At 49.3% G+C, this 19,126-nt stretch overlaps 1 long non-coding RNA gene across 1 annotated transcript; it reads right to left on the reverse strand.

Annotated features, from left to right (window-relative positions):
• Nucleotides 1-427: 427 nt before the first annotated feature.
• Nucleotides 428-5,114, reverse strand: LOC138745355 (uncharacterized). The gene is made up of 3 exons (XR_011346207.1): nucleotides 4,767-5,114; nucleotides 4,046-4,123; nucleotides 428-906 (listed from the first exon to the last, which is right to left on the reverse strand). It is a non-coding gene; the product is annotated as an uncharacterized lncRNA (long non-coding RNA).
• Between the last annotated feature and the right edge of the window lie 14,012 nt (nucleotides 5,115-19,126).

Here is a 19,126-nt window from a genome sequence, read left to right on the forward strand (position 1 = left end):
ACTTCCCCGAACTATAGACCTAACCATAAACCAAGATATAGCCCTACCCCATGTCTCTTAACACTAACCCTAACTCTACCCAACTTCCCCAACCCTAAACTAAACCCTATCCCTATCCCTTACAACCTACCTCCTTCCCCTAACCCTACCTCCTACACCTTCCCCATACCCGCACCCCCTACAACTATCCCCTTCCCCTAACCATACCTCCTACACCTTCCCCATACCCACACCCCCTACAACTACCCCCTACCCTATCCCTTACAACCTACCCCCTTCCCCTAACCCTACCCCTTCCCCATACCCGCACCCCCTACCACTATCCCTACCTTATCCCTTACAACCTACCCACTTCCCCTAACCCTACCTCCTACCCCTTCCCCATCCCCGCACCCCCTACCACTACCCCCTACCCTACCCCTTATCACAACCCCTACCCTTACCCCCTTCCACTACCCCCTTTCTCCTACCCCCTTCCCCTCCCCCTCCTTCCCCTAGGTTAGGGGTAGGAAGGGGAAAGGGAAGGGGGAGGGGAAGGGGAGGAGGAGAAAGGGAGGGGAAGGGGGAGGGTTAGGGGAGGGGATGGGGGAGGGGAAGGGGAGGGGGAAAGGGGAAGGGAAGGGCGGAGGGGAAGAGGGAGGTGAAGAGTGGAGGGCTGGGGTTAGGGCATAGGTGTGAGGGCAGGGGAAGGGGAAGATGAGCGGGAGGGGTTTGGGATGGAGGAGGGGTAGAGGAGAAGAGGGGAAGTGGGTGAAGGGACATGGAAGAGGCAGGGAATGGGGTTGGCAGGGCCAGAGGGATACGACAGGGAGGGGTTCAGGCCATCATGATGTTGTCCGTCCTCTGTTGAGCTGGGATGCGAGGTTCTTCTGGACTCGTGTCTTGTCTCTGAGATCGCTCCTTCTCCTGGGAAGAGAAATACGAGTGATAGAGATACTGTCTCTGAGGCCTGAACACAATGACTTTGGAGGGTCCCAACACTTCCCCCATCCTCCCCCCTACCCCTGAACCCTCCCCTCCCTCACACCAGTACTCTCCATTTTTCTTGAATTCCTGTCCATATTAAAATCCTTTTCATGCCTTTTTTGGACAAGCCTCCGCTACTACCCCGACAATGCATTCCAGCCACCCACTACATTCTGTGTGAATAAAATGTACCCCTCACGTCTTGCCTAAATTTCCCTCAGCTCACCTTATTTAGACGTCCTCTGGTATTCTCGCCCCAGGAATGCACACAATATTCCAAGTGTGGTCTGACGAGAATTTTATACATCTGCAACGATACCTCTCGATTTTTGAACTCAATCCCCTGACTCCTGAAGGCCAGCACACAATACACCATCTTAAACTCCCTCTCAATGTGCACAGCAACCTTGAGTGATTTATGGAGCAGGATCTAAATATTTCTCTGTCCTGCACACTGTTCATAATCCTGCCATTAACCAAGTGCTCTGCCCACACATTCTTGTAATCCGCATTCAATGAAGATATTGGTCTATATGAAGCTACTTTTAATGGGGCTCCAACCTTCTTTGGAATAACTGTTATTCGTGCCCTTGAAAATTACTCTGGAAATAAACCTGGACCAGTTGCTTATTTAAGTACATCTGATTTACAGGATTGAACTCCATCTGTCACTTCTCTGCAAACTGGATGACCTATGACAACCTTCTACACTGTCTACAACATCTCTACCTCTGTGTGATCCCCTGACATACCCACCCTTCCACTCCCATCATCATTCATAAAAATCACAAAGAGCAGGGGTCCCAGAGCAGATCCCTTTGGAGCGCCACTAGTCGTTGTTCCATCTACTACTACCCTCTGTTTACTGCAGACAAGCCAATTCTGAATCCACACAGCCAAGGCTCCATGGATCCCATGCCTCCAGACATTCTGAATGAGGCCTCCATGGGGATCTTGTCAAGCACCTTACTAAAATCCTCGTGCAGCACATACAGACCTTGACCTTCATCTATTTCCTTTGACACCTCCTCGAAAAACTCAATTTGACTCGTGAAGCAGGACCTGCTCCTCACAAAACTATCCATGAGTTTGCCCAGCATGTTTGGGCATTGCCCTCGGCCCCAGCATCTGCAGACTTGCTGGCCAGTCCCTCCCTTACCCCTTCCCAGAGCTTCCGCATCCATTAGAACATCAAGCATTGCTGCCCAGTACAGGCCCTTTGGCCCATAAAGGCTGTACTGACCTTTGTAAATGTTCTCCACAACCTTTACCAGACCCACACCCATAGGAACATAGGAAGTGGGAACAGGAATAGGACAAAAATGGCCTATCGAGCCTGCTCCGCCATTCAATACGATCATGGCTGATCTAATTTATGACCAAACTCGACCTACTCTGCCTTCTCGCCATATCCCCAAATTCCTCTATCATGTAAAAACTCTGTTCCCTTACATCCACATGCTCGTCTCAGAGACTTTTATATGTACCTATTCTACCAACCGCTACCACTTTCTCCGGTGACGCATTCAAAGCTCTCACAACTCTCTGCATAAAAAAAAATCTCCCCTCACCTGAAGCGGATGCTCTCTGAGATTTGCACCTGACACTTTAGGAAAGGTTTCTGGCTGTTCATTCCATCTAAGGCCCCCACAATCTTATTTAGTATAAGTTATTAAGCTGTGGAAGGGGCAAGTTGGGAGAGGGAGGAGGGGAGAGAGCTGGTGGGGGAGGGGTGAGAGCTGGTGGGGAGGGGACAAGGCCGTGTTGTGGAGAGGGATCAGGACCGCGTTGAGGTGGTGAATGGACAGACATGGGTGGATCTACCTGCCGAAATAAAGGAGCAATAAGAAGGCCATCTCGGGATCTACCAGCATCTTCTGGGGCTTGATGTCTCAATGGAAAACCCCCTGAGGATGGAAGTAGGCCATGCTCTGCTACAGCTGGTACATGAACATCTGGCAACACAACGATATAACATGACCCACTCTGCCTCCACACTGGCCGGGTCTATATCCTGAGGGTAAGGGGAGGTGGGTGAAGGGCCCCTCCCTGCCAATCAACATCCATCCTCATCATCCTCTCCACCCCTCTCCCCTCACTACCCTTTCTCTCCTCACCAATACCCATTGAGACCCTCATGCACCCTTCATCGATATCCAGTCCCCAGCGAGACTCAGCCAGTAAACTCCTTCATATCCTCCAACCCCACCATCCAAGCTTGCCCCAGTGGACAACTTGACCACCCAGACCCACAACCACCTTGATGTAGATCATGGGAATGGGCTGCTTGGCCTTGTTGAAGTGCTGGACCATGCAGTGAACCGTCTTGGGAACATAGTCCAGACCCAGATTCAAATAAACCTGCTCTTCCTCTTGGACACAATACAAACATGTCAGCTGGATTTACCCTCCAAAACCCCGTGCCTCTCCCAACAGGAGTGCCAGCCCCTCCTGCTCTCTGTAGGCCTGATGCCCCCACTGCTCAACACAACATGGCATGAATCCAACGGCTCAGCGAGCAGAGCGTCAACAGGCCGTAGTGGACCCGTCCGCTGCCCCATCATTCGGCTTCTGGTGAGACTGCACAAAATGTGCAGCTCTGACCGCCCTCCCTCGTGAGGCAAGGATTCACCGAGGGAGAAAAACCATTGACGTTTCGAGATGAGAAATGTTTGCAGCCGGGTGTTGGCTGGGGTCGAACATGTGGAGGCTGAGTTGTTGGGACGATTCAGAGCAGGCGTTGATTTGGAAGCGCACCAAAAGGTGCCAAAAGTGAGTTATGGGGGAAAGTACATTCGTGAAATGAATTGGGGAAACAGACTGGAGGGGCTGAGTGGCCGAATTTGGCGACCTTGTCTTGTGGTCTTGGCTGCTGCTGTCTGGAGTTGAAATGGCAAGAGGTCATGAGTTAATGGGTGAGGAGCAGGGCAGCCAACGTCAAAGAGTCAGCACTGGTCAGAGGGGCAGGATGGAGGCAACAGGGAGGCTGCAGCGAGACAGATCGATTGAAGGAATGGGGAAGGTAGCAGCAAATGATATGCATCAGAGTGAGGGTGGGGTGGGTGCAGGTGAATCTTACCTTGACTACAGAGGAGAAGTTGAGAAGAGGGACAATGATGGTGTGATCCAACTTTCGCACGATCTGCAGTTTGCGGTTCTATGGCGAGAGAAGAACATCAGCAAGGCTGGGCGATGGGTCGGGGCCCTGAGGGGCAACTTGTCCAAGTTGAGGGGGGAGGCGGGGAGGAGATTTGTCAAGAGGTCAGAGGTGGGGAACTCCAAGGGAGGCCGAAGTGGGGGACTTTTCGAGAGTCAGTGGGGGGGACTTTTCGTGTCGCTGGAGTGGGGACTCGTCAGGGGGTTCAATGAAGTATCATTTCAGTTTTTATGATTGTTTTCCCAGCTTCTACTAAACAATGAATTTGCAGAAAATCTTTGATATTTGCCAGGTGTGTGTGTGTGTGTGTGTGTGTGTGTGTGTGTGTGTGTGTGTGTGTGTGTGTGTGTGTGTGTGTGTGTGAGTGTGTGTGTGTGTGTGGGGTGGGGGGTTGTGTGTGGGGAGGGGGGCTGCTGTTGTGGGTTTGTGTGACTTTCTCTGTTTCCAAACCCCATGGCTGCTTTGGTCTCTGTCAGATGCTCCTCTTTCCACCCACCCTTCAAAAATGTGTTTGGGGTGTTTGTCAATTGGGTGTAATTGTGTGAAACGGGCTCATGTGTCGCAAGGGCCTGTGAACGTGCTGTAGGCCCTAAATTTAAATATCAGGGTTTTTCATTTCCACACAACTGCTCCTCCCCCTCACCTTGAATCTCTTGTCTTGCAAGATCTTCTTGATGGCAATCAGCTCTCCGGAGTCCACCAGCCTTGCCTGGTACACCACTCCGAAAGATCCATTGTCGATGATTTTAACATCTGTGCAGGACACCACCTTGGGGACGTTGGGTCCATGACACGGTGTGGCCACCTCTGTTGTGACCTTATTGCCATGTCCTCTGGGGCAGAAGCAGCAGCATTTACACACCCAGAGGGTACACAACAGGTCATTTATCCCAACCCAGCCTTGCTGTCCAAGTTAGTCTCTACCCCTCCCTCTAACTCCCTTCCAAGGGTCACCTAAATGTCAGAATTGATCCTCTGGTGGTTCGTTCCAGCTTCTCTCAGTAGAAATATTGCCACCCCAGGTCCTTCTATGATCACTCTCCTCAGACTGAGGCCAGTTCTGCAGCCGTTCACTTTGTCTACAACCCTCCCTCCATGAGAGGATCGGGTCATGACCTTCAGCACGTCCCGGGGAGATGAACCACTCTGAACCCTACCACGGGTTTAGCAGAAGCCCTCCACATTCCCAGAAGCTCAGCAACACCGTGATCTTCCATGATGCAAGCGAGACCTCGTCGCCTGAGGGAGCAGGTGGTGCGGAGAGAGCCCCACTCTTCACCGCTCAACTCTGTTGGGTCTGCCGCAGCAGAAACACTTTCTAGCACCTTGATCCAGGTCCACTGGGGGAAAGAATCCTATCCCGGTTGGGGGGGTGTGGGGGTGTATGCAAGGGTGGAAGGGATCTTGTAACCACAGGGAGGAGGAGCGTTCCTGTCTCTCAGTGGACAGATCCTATTCCAGGTGGAGGGGGAGCTCTGTCCCATTTCTGTTGAAAGGTCTGCCTTCCATCCCCCTCGCAACTTCTCTTCTCCCTCAGACACCTCACATTCTCCCCTGCCCAGATTCCTCTACCACACTCTTATCCCCCACCCAACACCACCCCCATGGTTTCCCCAGTGCTTTCCGTCCCCTCGCACCCATCCCCCCAGCTCAACCCTATGTCCCCTATCTCTGATCCAATCTCCCTTGACATTAGCCTGTGGTGCAACCCCGTTCCTTTGTTCTCCCCTCCACTCCTACAGACCCCATCCCTGTATCCCCTCACATGCCATTGTTCTCCCCTCCCCAGTCCCCTCCAGCTGCCTCATAAAGTGCCCTACACTCAGGATGGGGAGAGGGGATTAAATGCAGCCTCCATTCTCTCCGCCCACACTGGGTAAAGGATGGTGCCAGAGGAGTCTCTGTCCCAGTCGGGGAGCCTGTAACAGGCTCTTTATCTCACCCATGGGCGCAGGGTGCTTCCAAACACAACCCTGTTGATCAGAGGGTCCCTGGGATGATACAGCGTCCTACTCCGACACGTGGGCCAGAATCCCCTTCCAGGAGAGGCATCTTTCTCGTGTTGCTGTGCCATGGCACGACTCAGCTATGGCTGCCCCATGCAGTGACATCATCACCCCCTCTGTGTCATCATCTCCCCCCTCTGTAACACCTCCCCTCTCTGTCACACCACTAGTGTAATGGGCAGGGACATCCAACCATTTAAATCCTCCTCAATTTCCCCAAGCAAGGGGAGAATAATTCAGCTGGTCTAAATTACTCGTTGTTATCTATTCTAACTCCTAGATATTTGATCCCATTTTGCCGCCACATTTGTTGACTATTTTCTTGACATTGGCTCTAATCCCCCTTCCTAAGTGACATGATTTTGCACATATCCCAAAAGAACTTATACCCAGAGATGTCCCCATAGTCCTCCAGGGTGGAGCACAACTTGGGCAATGAGTGTGTCGGGTCTGTCAGATATATCAGAACAACTTCTGCAAATAAATTGATTTCATGCTCTTCCTGGCCTGTTCTGAAACCTTTAATGCCTGAATCCTGGCAAATGTCCTCGGCTAATCGCTCCATGGCCAGTAAAAACTCACTCACTGGGGGTGTGGCGGGGGGGGGGGAGTCAGACCTTGATCGGCATGCCTGTTGGCTACCTCTGTCCCTCTCATCTCGACATCAGTGGCTCAGGTTCCTCCTGCAGTGCACAGCAGCACTGCTGGACCACCTTTATCTCCTTATTTTCCTGGGCCCTCTCCAAATCTTTCCTTTCTATGATCTCACATTGGTTTCTCAGGAGAAACACTGGCAGCCAAAAGGCACCCTCTGATTCCCCTTAGAATTTGGGAACCCCGACTTCTTGAAGTGGGACCACACGTGGTGACCTATTTTCTCAAGATGTGGATCCAGGAGCTTGGACCAGTCTACCAGTTTGCCGTGGTCCGCCAGCATGCTTGCCAAGCTCTCGAACCCTGCACTCTCGTCAGTCCACCCGCAGATCTTGTTCTCCCTGCCTGCACTCGATTTCCTGCCCCAATTCCAAAGCATCTCCACTGCAGCTGTGTTCAGTCGGAACTCGAAGGACCCTGCTCACTGCACCAATTATTATGTGTGTGAAACTGATTCGAGGGGTCCCAAGGGTGGCGAATTTGAACACAGTTGTCTTTTATTGACACATGTAGTGAAGTCGCACGAGGAGTAAAAGACACACACAGACACAAACTCGCCGGATTAATCGATACACTTGCAACCACTCATGGATAGAAAACTTGACAATCAACTTGTCACGTACGATACCTTGAACAGGTCATTCATTCACTCATTGATTTTGGATGCCTGTGGGTGGTAGGGGATATGCAGGTGGCCCCAAATACTTGGCATCACCACCCATTGCTGGTCAGACGTTACCCGATAGGGTATTCCACATATCGAGCACGCTTAAATGGTGCTTGGTCGGCCCACTGGCAGGACATCCGAGTATGTGCTGACCATCATGAGAACATATCACTTTTTATTTTGGCAGGGGAGAGGCCTGATATGGTCAATTTATCAGACTTGGTCAGCTCCCGAACCCCAGCGAATGTGGCCCTTGGTTTTAATTGCTGACAAATAGGGCATTTGGCCATCACAGTTCTTGCAACATCATGAGACCCCCAGATCCTCTGTCCATCATAGTGCCCCCATATGCCCACATTTATGATGCACCAATGCTGCCAAGGCTCCGGGGTCTCTCTGCTTGGGGAAAATAGTGGCAGAGCATATTTGAGCAGCTCAGTCCACAGTGGCATTGCGTCAGCTTCAGCGGTTTTCCTGGAGGTGTGTCCATCCACGTGGTGGACCCTGACTATTCTTTTGTTGTTCCACCTCTCAGAAGATCTGCCAGTGCTGTTGTCCTCAGAGCAGGCAGCCATGGATCTGCCTCACTGTCTCCTGACGTCGACCCATCCACACTGACGTGCTGTTTGGCACAGCCCAGAAATCCTGTTGCACTGATCGGAAAAGAGGCTCCTGGGCCCGCCTGGTTGTCCCTTTTCGGATCAGTGCCACAGCTGCCAGCTTGGACAGTTGGCTCTCCCCTCCTCCTCACCCTCTTGTGTCAGTACTTTATCTGTGGTGGGCTGGAGCGCTCCCACTTTACACCGTTGTTTTTCGCACCTCCACCAGCCGGAGCCGTCAGTAAACCAAGCTTTTTCCTGCTGTCCTGCATCGAGGGTGTTGAACGGTTTGCCCCAGGCCATGGTGCCAAGCTCTTCTCGGGGTCATTCAAGTGGGAGGCTGTCACTTTCGGACAGGACATGATCTGTTCTTGCAAGTGGCTCAGCCCTTCGGGCCCGGCCTCTGTGCGGTCTGCCATGTACCACTTCTTCGGTCCGCTGTGAGTGGCATCCGCAGATTGAACCCATCACATGTTGGGAGGTGTGGCTGGAGTGTGACTGTCTCTGCTGCCATCTGGTTCTCTGTGGTAAGCAGGCGACCATCTGACACTCAGATGGGGAGTCGCGGGAGGCAGCTTCCAGGAGGGAATTGAACCAGAAGCTGTGTGGGACTCGGCGACCTTGCCTCTTTTGCTCAAGGCTCCACTAGACCATTGTCTTCATTGCAGAGACAAGTCATTCAAAGGGTCTTCCAGTTTTGAGGGGTTGGGGGGTGCTTGTGGTCAGTGGCAGTGGTGTTCAACAGCGTGTTTTACCATTTAAGAAGCCATTTGTTGTTCAGGTCATCAATGAAGCGGAGAGTTTTATTTTTCTGGGCAACATTGTACAGTAGATGGAGGGACAGGGTGAGGTGGGGAATATGTTGGCACCAGTAACCCAAAACACACACAAAACTTTGTGCCTCAACTTGTTGGTGGGCACCGCAATGAGGATTTTGCTTTGAGCAACCATTGATATTTTTCTGCTGCCTGGATGCTCAGGAAAAAGACTGTTGGACTAGGACCCTGGACCTTTTCCAGGTGGTGCCTCCCTGGTGCCAGTGTCTGGGGTGTTGCTGCTGGTGTCCAAGACATCCTAAAATGGGACAGAGGTTGTGGCACATGGAGATACCAATGACATAGGGAGGAAGAGGGAAGAGTTCCTGAAAAGTGGGTCCAGGGCATTTGGTGAGAGCTGAAAAGAAATAACTTGAAGGGACTCATGTTGGGATGACTGTCTGGGCCATGCGACAGTGAGAGCAGGAACTGAATGAGGTGGAGGATGAAGGCGTGTCCTGAAGGTGCGGGTGAAGAGCTCCTTGAGGGCATCCTATTTGCCTTGCTCGGGAGGCTGATGTCAGAAGTCGATGAGCCTTGCTGCCATGTCCTGAAGAGCAAGAACATCATGGACGAGTAATGGATGTCATCAGCGGTGATCTCTTGGAGGTGGAACTGGTCCTTGGCCTGTTTGAACCCCACGTGTGGCTGCGACATCCAGAACATTGACAGCTTCAACCAAACCATCTGAAGAGCCACCTGGACCGTGATCTTCACGTCCAACTGAAGGGCTGGGTCCTGCTGAGGTCACCACTGTAGCAGACACTTCTGTTGAAGAGAGAAGTGGGAGGGGGTAGCATATTGTGGATGGGGGTGGGGGGTGGTTTCTTTATTCTTTCTTTTATAGATGCCACACATGAGATGAGCATTATTATTAATTGTGTGAATTTGTTGTGGTTTTAAGTTTATAAATATTTTTTTTAAATGATTGGCAGGACCACGAGTGGCAGATAGGATCATGGGGAATCTCTCCCCCCAACCCACCCACCCCAAATATCAATGGGATAAACCGGGTTCATTGTCAATGTCGTTGAGGATCCCTTCCACCTGCCCACAGCATTTGGCAGCTCTTCTCATCAGGAAAGAGGTCGAGGAATATCGGAGCCAGTAGCACCAGACCCAGAAACAGATTCTTCCTGCGAGCAGTGAGAATGGAGAATGATGGATGACCGGCTCAGTCAAAGACTCCATGACTCTGCTATTGATTCAAGAGAATTTATTTCTTTTTTGGGAGGGACTGCACGTGTATCATTTGTCTCTCTGTGCGTAGGTCCCGTTGTGTGTTTGCAGAGGTTTCCACCATGAATACAGTTTCCTCGGGTTAAATTTGAACGGGTACAGAGGAGCTTTCGTGGATTGGAGAATGTATCTCATGAAACAAAGGTGACTGAGTTCGGGCTTTTCTCTTTTTCACCCCAAAATTAACTTTATTCTAAAATTATTGACCAAGAGGACAACTGTTCCATGTCTTTTCTCATCCTCGTGTTGCATGCCTATATTCCCTTCACTGCTCATGTTCTCTGTTTAACATCATTCCACCACTTTGACACCTTGTGGTTACTCCCTGCACTCTGTGGTTGAAGGGGTTCCCCTTAGTCTCTGCCCCTCAAGACACGGGGGATGAGAGTCCTTCCCCACAGCGCCCTCGTGTTAGCTGCGCCAAGCCTCAGTGCATCTCTCAGCAACCTGGAATAGGCCGGTGGGCAGCATTCCCTCACCCACATCTCCATGTGCTAAAAGACCAGCAGGTTAACGTCGAACAGTTATGCCCTTCGGACCTCGATGTTGCGCTGACCTATCAATTCCAAGCAAAATAAAAACTAGACCCTTCCTCCTTCATAACCCTCCATTCTTGCAATGGAGGGGGTGCAGAGACAATTCACCAGGCTGATACCTGGAATGGCAGGAATGACTTATGAGGAAAGATTGCGCAAATTGGGATTATACTCCCTGGAGTTTAGAAGATTGAGAGGGGATCTCATAGAGACATATAAAATTCTGGCAGTACTGGACAGAATGGATGCAGATGGGATGTTTCCAAGGATGGGAAAATCCAGAACCCGGGGCCATGGTTTGACGATAATAGGCAAACCATTTAGGATGGAGATGAGGAGGAATTTCTTTACCCAGAGAGTGGTGAAGCTGTAGAATTCATTGCCACAGAGGGCAGTAGTGGCAGGTTCATTAAATATGTTTAAGAGGGAATTTGATATATTTCTTCAGTATAAGGGTATTAAAGGTTACGGAGAGAAGGTGGGGATGGGGTACTGAAATTTAAGATCAGCCATGATCTCGTTGAATGGCGGAGCAGGCTCGAAGGGTCGAATGACCTACTCCAGCTCCTATCTTCTATGTTTCCTTCATTCATGTGTCCAAGAAGCCCTTAAATGCCCTAATATTTCAGCCTTCATCACCACTCCTGGCAAGTCATTCCTGGCACCCACAACTCTGTGTAAAAACAAGTACCCCTGATATTGCCCCTAAACCTTCCTCCCTTTGCTTTGGGCTTCTAGTGTTTGCTTCTCTTATCTGGGTTTCAGGCAGACCAAAGGGCATCTTTCACTGAGATTCTGGTCTTCCAGCAGTTCTGCATGTCTGTCTCTGGATGCTCCGCTCAGGGGACCACCCCGCAGTATCTCATCAAGTCCTAGTCTCTGTGTCAGCAGGAATTCCATGCTGATCACTGCCTGATGGCCCTGTGGTCAATAGTGTTTGTCTATGCAACCATTCCCATGAAGGTGATGGGGCAAAGTCCTGCTGACTAGGACATTGTGTGGCATCAGGGCCAGACCAATCTTTCACAACACCTGAGCCAGGTAGAACCTCAGCACATAGAAGCTTTTGGTGCCCTTGCACTTTGTTTCCAAGCACAGCCATACACAATAGCCATGCTGGTTAGGGTTATTCCCCCATTGATTGACGATGTACATGGTCCTCCAGACTCTATCCATTTTGGACCCCCACATGAATAGGAAATGTGTTTTGGGAATTGACAGGGTGGAGGTGTGGGGCTGGGCCACACCTGCCTCACGTGCAGCAGTACCAAGAGCTCCTTGCACCTGATGACCGGGTTCTACCAGTTTGACAGAGTTGGGCATCTCTGTGGTTCTCCCTGTCTCCTGGAACTGGGGGTCTCCTTACAGCTCCCCATCTCCTTGAGTTGGTACTTTGTTCTCCACCATCACCACAAGACAACCAAGACCCCTGGATGGAGGGCAGAGGCGCAGAGAGATCAGTGAGAATACGGGTAGTTTCAACAGGGTGGGGTCCATCCTGATGCCTGATAACAGGAGGAAACCAATGGGGAAGGAGGATGCAGGGCATTCGATAGCAGGTGGGGCAGGGTGTAGACATTGCAGCTGACTGGAATTGTCAGGGGGATATTGAGACCTGGGAGAGGAGGGGAAGGAGGGTGCAATTGTGTTCTGACGAGAGAGTGCTGAGGGAGAGGCAACATGGGTGGAACCTCAAGGCAAGGGACCCCTGAATTTTTTGCAGGGATGGGCTCTGTAAATAGACTCCCAGATATCCAGCAAAGAGCATCTTTGTCCCCCTGCCATCAGGAAGGAGATATGGAGGAATAAAAGTAGAGAAGCCAGGGAGGGAAATAGCTTCTTCCCACAGGCCGTGAGATTGACAAGGCAACATGAGCTTGATGGGAGCTAAGAATGAAAAGGTGGAGAGGAATATGGACTGATTACAACAGCACAGCCAGCAGGAGAGTGGGGCCGAAGGGCCTGTTTCTGTGTTGTCTATCTGGACCAGCCTTTTGAGTTCAAGCTTTAAAAGACCAAACAATTTTTAAATTTAATATCAACGGTATAGAATGAATCAAGGGACAAGATGTCTGTCCAGCGGCAAGCGTCGAAGGCATTTCCTGAAACAGAGGCTCTGAAACTACAGGGAGGTTCTGGCCGGAATGAGGTCCCGCTTCCTCTGGAAGGAGGAGAGGAGGCAGGGATAATGTGGGGTAAGGGGTGCCTTCCTACATTCACTTCCCATTTCCTCTACACCATACACCTCTTCATTTCCCTGCCCATTCCCCTCCCTCATCACCTCTCCATTTCCTGTGCCCCGCTCGCCGCCCACGCTCCCCTCCCCAACTTAACCCTAACCCCTAACAAACCCTAACCTTAACATTAACACTACCGATACCCTTAAACACTACACCACATCCCCAACCCTAACTCTTATTTCCACCCTGTCCTCTAACCCTATCCCTATGCTGTCCCCTAAACCCAACCTAATCTTACCCACCTTCCCCTAACCCCAACTCACACCTCACCTCTACCTCCTACTCCTACCCCCTTCCCCTAAACTTATCACAAGCCCACTTCCCCGAACTCTAAACCTAACCCTAAACCTCGACCTAACCCGATCCCACATCTCCTAACCCTAAACCTAACTTTACCTCTACCCGTCCCTGACCCTTATCTTAAATCTACCCACCTTCCCCAACCCTAAGCTAAACCCTACCCCTATCCTCTGCACCTACCCCCTTCCCCTAACCCTACCCCATACCCGCACCGCCTACCACTACCCCATTACCTACCCCTACCCTCTCACTACCCCCCTTTCTCCTACCCCCTTCCCCTATCCCTCCTTCCCCTGTTAGGGGTAGGAAGGGAAGGGGAGGGGAAGGGGAGGAGGGGAAGGGTAGGAGGCGAAGGGGAGGGGGAAAGGAGAGGGGAAGGGGAGGTGAAGGGAGGAGGGCTAAGTTTCGGGCATAGGTGTGAGGGTAGGTGAAGGGGAAGGTGAGTGGGAGGGGATTGGAATGGAGGAGAGGTAGGGGAGAAATGGGAGGGGAAGTGGGTGAAGGGATATGGAAGAGGTGGGGAATGGAGTTGGCAGGGCCAGAGGGAGAAGGGGAGGGGTTCAGGCCACCATGATGTTGTCCGTTCTCTGTTCAGCTGGGATGCAATGTTCTTCTGGACTCGTGTCTTGTCTCTGAGATCGCTCCTTCTCCTGGGAAGAGAAATATGAGTGATAGAGATGCCGTCTCCGAGGCCTGATCACGATGACTTTGGAGGGCCCCAACTCTTACCCCATCACCCCCCTCCCTACCCCTGCACACTAGCATCTTTCCCATTCCTCTGCTTTACCTGAGGAAGTGTGTTTTGGAGAAAAGCACGATCTATCTCTGCAGAGCTCAGAGCCACGTGTCTCCATCAGGCAACACCCTGGTTCACCATGACATGGCAGCAAGATGTTGGACAAATCGTGGATGGATCAGTCGAGTCCCTTCAGCTGACCCATCTGAACCTACCCCACAACAATATTACTCTTCCCTCCCTCTCACCAGTACCTTCTGTTTTTCTTTTATTCCTGTCCCTATATTAAAATCTTTTTTGTGTCTTTTTTGGATGAGCCTCCAGTTCCACCCCTGCCAATGTTTTCCAGCCACCCACTACATTCTGTGTGAATAAAATATCCCCCTCACATTTTGTCTAAAGTTCCCTCATCTCACCTTATTTAGATGTCCACTGGTATTTTTGCCCCAGGAATGCACACAATATTCCAAGTGTGGTCTGACGAGAATTTTGTACATCTGCAGCATTACCTCTCAGTTCTTGAACTCAATCCCCTGACTCCTGAAGGCCAGCACACAATACACCATCTTAAACTTCCTCTCAATTTGCACAGCAACTTTGAGCGATTTATGGCGCAGAATCTAAATATATCTCAGTCCTGCACACTGTTCATAATCCTGCCATTAACCAAGTGCTCTGCCCTCACGTTCTTGTAATCCGCATTCAATAAAGATATTGGTCTATATGAAGCTAATTTTAATGGGTCTCCAACCTACTTTGGAATAACTTTTATTCATGCCCTTGAAAATGACTCTGGAAATTAACCTGTACCAGTTGCTTGTTTAAGTACATCTGTATTTACAGGATTCAACTCCATCTGTCACTTCTCTGCGAACTGGATGACCTATGACAACCTTCTACACTGTCTACAACATCTCTACCTCTGTGTCATCCCCTGACATACCCACCCTTCCACTCCCATCATCATTCATAAAAATCACAAAGAGCAGGGGTCCCAGAGCAGATCCATTTGGAGAGCCACTAGTCATTGTTCCATCTACTACTACCCTCTGTTTACTGCAGACAAGCCAATTCTGAATCCACACAGCCAAGGCTCCATGGATCCCATGCCTCCCGACATTCTGAATGAGGCCACCGTGACGACCTTGTCAAGCACCTTACTAAAATCCACGTGCAGCACATACAGACCTTGACCTTCATCTATTTCCTTTGACACCTCCTCGAAATACTCAATTTGACTCGTGATGCAGGACCTGCTCCTCACAAAACTATCCATGAGTTTCCCCAGCATGTTTGTGCATTGCCCTCGGCCCCAGCATCTGCAGACTTCCTGGCCAGTCCCTCCCTTACCCCTTCCCAGAGCTTCCGCATCCATTACAACATTAAGCATTGCTGCCCAGTACTGCCCAGTACAGACCTTTGTAAACGTTCTCCACAACCAACTAACCCTTACCCGTACCACACCCATAACTATGGGTGGATTAAATATCCAATTAACTTCTTTCTGAAGTAACGCATCAGGAATTTGATGTTGATTCCAATTTTGAATAACTTTTCATAATTCTCGTTCAGCTCCTTTAAAGTTAGATCCATTATCAGAACATAATTCTTTTACTTGACCACGTCTAGGAATAAAACGCTGAAGAACATTAATAAAAGAGTCTGTATCAAGCAATGACGCTACTTCAATATGAATTGCTCTCATAGTCAAACAAGTGAAAATAACTCCATATCGTTTTTCAACACTTCGTCCGCACTTTACTTGCAAAGGACCAAAATAATCAACTTCCACGGATGTAAATGGGAATTCATCAGGTGAAACTCTGTCATGTGGTAAATCTGCCATTTGTTGTTGTCCAGGTTTTCATTCTCTCTGTTAGTCACAAAGAGATGAAACCTCATGATTTCATTATTAATATATTTAAGCACTGATATTCTATCAGTCCAAAACACAGGATCTGCGGACTCCATCTGTAATTCTCTTCTTAACATAGCGTCCATTTTGCTCGCCATAATAGCAGCAGTCAATTCCATTCAAGGTCTGGTGACTGACTTTAATGGAGCCACTCTGGCTTTTCCCATTACAAATCCACCATCTACTCGCACTTGGGTTATTTCACAGGACTCAGTAACTGACAGGATCAAAACCACCTTCACTTACATCAGAAAAATGGTGTAACTGAGCAAATGTGGCCACTCCAAAGTCTGTTGACGTCAAAACGTCCAAGTATTTGAAGACGCTCAATCTAATTTTTCCAATCTTGTGCAATGGATTCTGGATTAGTTTCATCCCATCCAAATTTTCTTCTGCACAAAACTGGTATTTGGCCGGGCTGATCATTAGGTTGAATTCGGCCAGTCGGGAGAAGAGGGTGTGCAGGTGAGACTTGTGTTGTGCCCAGTCTCTGCTAGCGACAAGAATGTCATCCAGATAAATGAACACGAAATTCAAATCCCTGCGCACCGTATCCATGAGGTGCATTATGTCTGGGCGGTGTTCTTGAGCCTGAAAGGCATGCATAAAAATTCGAACATGCCGAAGGGGGAGATGATGGACGTTTTGGGGATGTCATCTGGGTGCAATGGGATTTGATGGTACACGCACACCAGATCGACCTTGGAGAATACTCTCACACCATGCAGATTGGCCATAAAGTCCTGAATGTGAGGGATGGGGTAACGGTCAGGTACTGTCGTGTCATTAAACCGTCGATAATCTCCGCAGGGGCGCCAGCCATCGGAGGCTTTTGGGACCAGGTGAAGCGGCGAGTCCCAAGGACTGTCGGAGGGACGAATGATCCCAAGTTCCTGCAGATGTGAGAACTTCTCTTTCGCTATCTGGAGCTTATCTGGTGGGTTTAACAGTAATGTACGATAAACTGTATCAGACACTGTGACACCAGGTTCACAGTTGGGAGAATATTTAACGGTGATATACAGTAGACTTTGGCAGATACTGTGACACCAAGTTTTCAGTAGTGAGAAGGTTTAACAGTAATGCATGATAAGCTGTGGTAGATACTGTGATACCAGGTTCACAGTTGGAAGAAGTTTTTACGGTGATGTAATATTAACTGTGGCAGATAAAGTGACACCAGGTTCACATTGGTGCAAAGTTTATGGTGATGTACGGAAGACTGATGCAGATATGGTGACACCACATTCACAACGAGGAGAAAGAATATCAGTGATGTGCAATAAACTGTGGAATATACTGTGACTCCAAGTTTACAGTGGGGAGGTTGAACTGTGATGTACGATAAATGGTGGAAAAAACAGTGATGAATGGGTCAACTTGGGGAGAATGTTTAACGGTGATGTACAGTCGACGACTTTGGCAGATACTGTGACACTGTGTTCACAGTACTGAGAAGGTTTAACAGATATGTATGGTAGAATAAGGCAGATTCTGTGACTCCAGGTTTACAGTGGTGAGAAGGTTTAAAAATGATGTACAATAAACTGGCAGATACTGATACTTGGTTCACAGTGGGGAGGAGGTTAATGGTGATGTACAGGAGACTATGTAGATACGTTGATACTGGGCTCAGAGTGGGAAAAAAAGCTTTATGGGAAACTGAGACAGTTACTGTGACACCGGGTTCATAGTGGGGAAAATGTTTGACAGAGCTGTACGATAACCTTTGGCGAATAAAGGGACACCAGCTTCATATTGGGGAGAATTTTTAATGATGATCTACACTAAACTGTGGCAGATACAGTAACACCAGGCTCACATTGACGAGAAGGTTTACTGGTGATGTACGGTAGACTGCCAGGCTCTATATCACCAAGTTCACAGTAGTGAGAAGGTATAATAGTGATGTACGATAAACTGTGGCAGATACAGTAAAACCGGTTTCACAATGGGGAGAAGGTTTAATGGTGATGTGTGGTAAACTTAGGCTGATACTTTAACACCAATTTAACAGGGTGAGAAGGTTTAACGTTGATTAACGGTAGACTGAGACAGAAACTGAGAGACAGCATTCACAGTAATGTGAAGGTTTAACAGTGATTTACTATAAACTGTGTCAGATACTGTGACAAGATGGCGCAGAGGGTAGACGTGTGGTTCCACCCTTCCGCAGTTAGACTATTAAATGCTCAATTTTAAAAGTTGTAAAAGTGATTAAAAATACTGTTTATAGACTTTGGAATAGTGGAGGATCGAAATGGCTGCAAATGTGAAAAAATCGAAAACTCAGTTACAGAAGAAATTACCTTACAAAAGTGTTGAAGAACTGAGGCCAAGTTCAAGTTGAAGTAACAGAGTTGTCGACTGGAGTCCCCAAGCCTCAGAGGACTCCTGCCCGGCTAAGTATTTCGTCGGCGCTAGCTTAGCGATGAGTTCAGCGGTTTCGACTCGTGCACTCGTGAACACAGGCGTGAGGGCGAGCCAGCTGAACGAGGAAAGGCACGTGAGCCTGCAGCATTGCCTGGTGGTCAGGAGAGGTACAGTGTAGCATCAGATGACGCACCTGCGCAGTCGGTGGCCCTACCGGGCATGTGCAGTGCGTCAAGGGTCCACAAACCTTTGGAGAAGGTGTGGGCTGTGGGGGAGCCTGAGCGACGGTGAACTGACGAGGTCGCTCACTGTTGAGGTAGGCATGCTGTTGTTGGGTGTCCAGACCTGCAGCCGTACTGGAAGAGGACCTACTGCTTTGGAACAAGAAGAGAGCTCAACTTCATTAGAATTTGAAGAACTGGGGACTGCGGCAAAAGAAGGTCAGCCTCAAAGGCAGGTGATGGATCCTGGACTGGATTCTGTGTTTCCAATTCTGGAAGGGATTGCTCAACTCATGGAAGATATGGCAAATATGTCAATGCAGATGACTCATCAGATGACTCAAGGATTTTCGAAATGAAAACTAAAATGAACACTGTGTGTGAAGAAATAACTTTTATGAAGCAAGATATTAATGTAGTTAAGAGTGATGTTACGAGATGGACACGATCAGTGGATACTGTGCAAGATCATTTTAAAAAGATTGAGGAGGCTTTCTTGAATGCAAGAGTCAAGTGGAGCGTAATAGAGAAAAAATGGAAATAGTGGAAGATCCTTTTGTAGATTGGGGGATTCAGAAGAAGGAATTATTGAAGAAGTTTGACTCATTAGAAAACCAATGTCGTAGAAATAATGTTAAGATAGTAGGTCTTCCGGAAGATATGGAAGGTTCGGATCCGGTGAAGGTTTTGAAGAAATGGATC

The sequence above is a fragment of the Narcine bancroftii genome, chromosome 11 (genome assembly GCF_036971445.1).
Source record: "Narcine bancroftii isolate sNarBan1 chromosome 11, sNarBan1.hap1, whole genome shotgun sequence".
NCBI lineage: Eukaryota > Metazoa > Chordata > Chondrichthyes > Torpediniformes > Narcinidae > Narcine > Narcine bancroftii.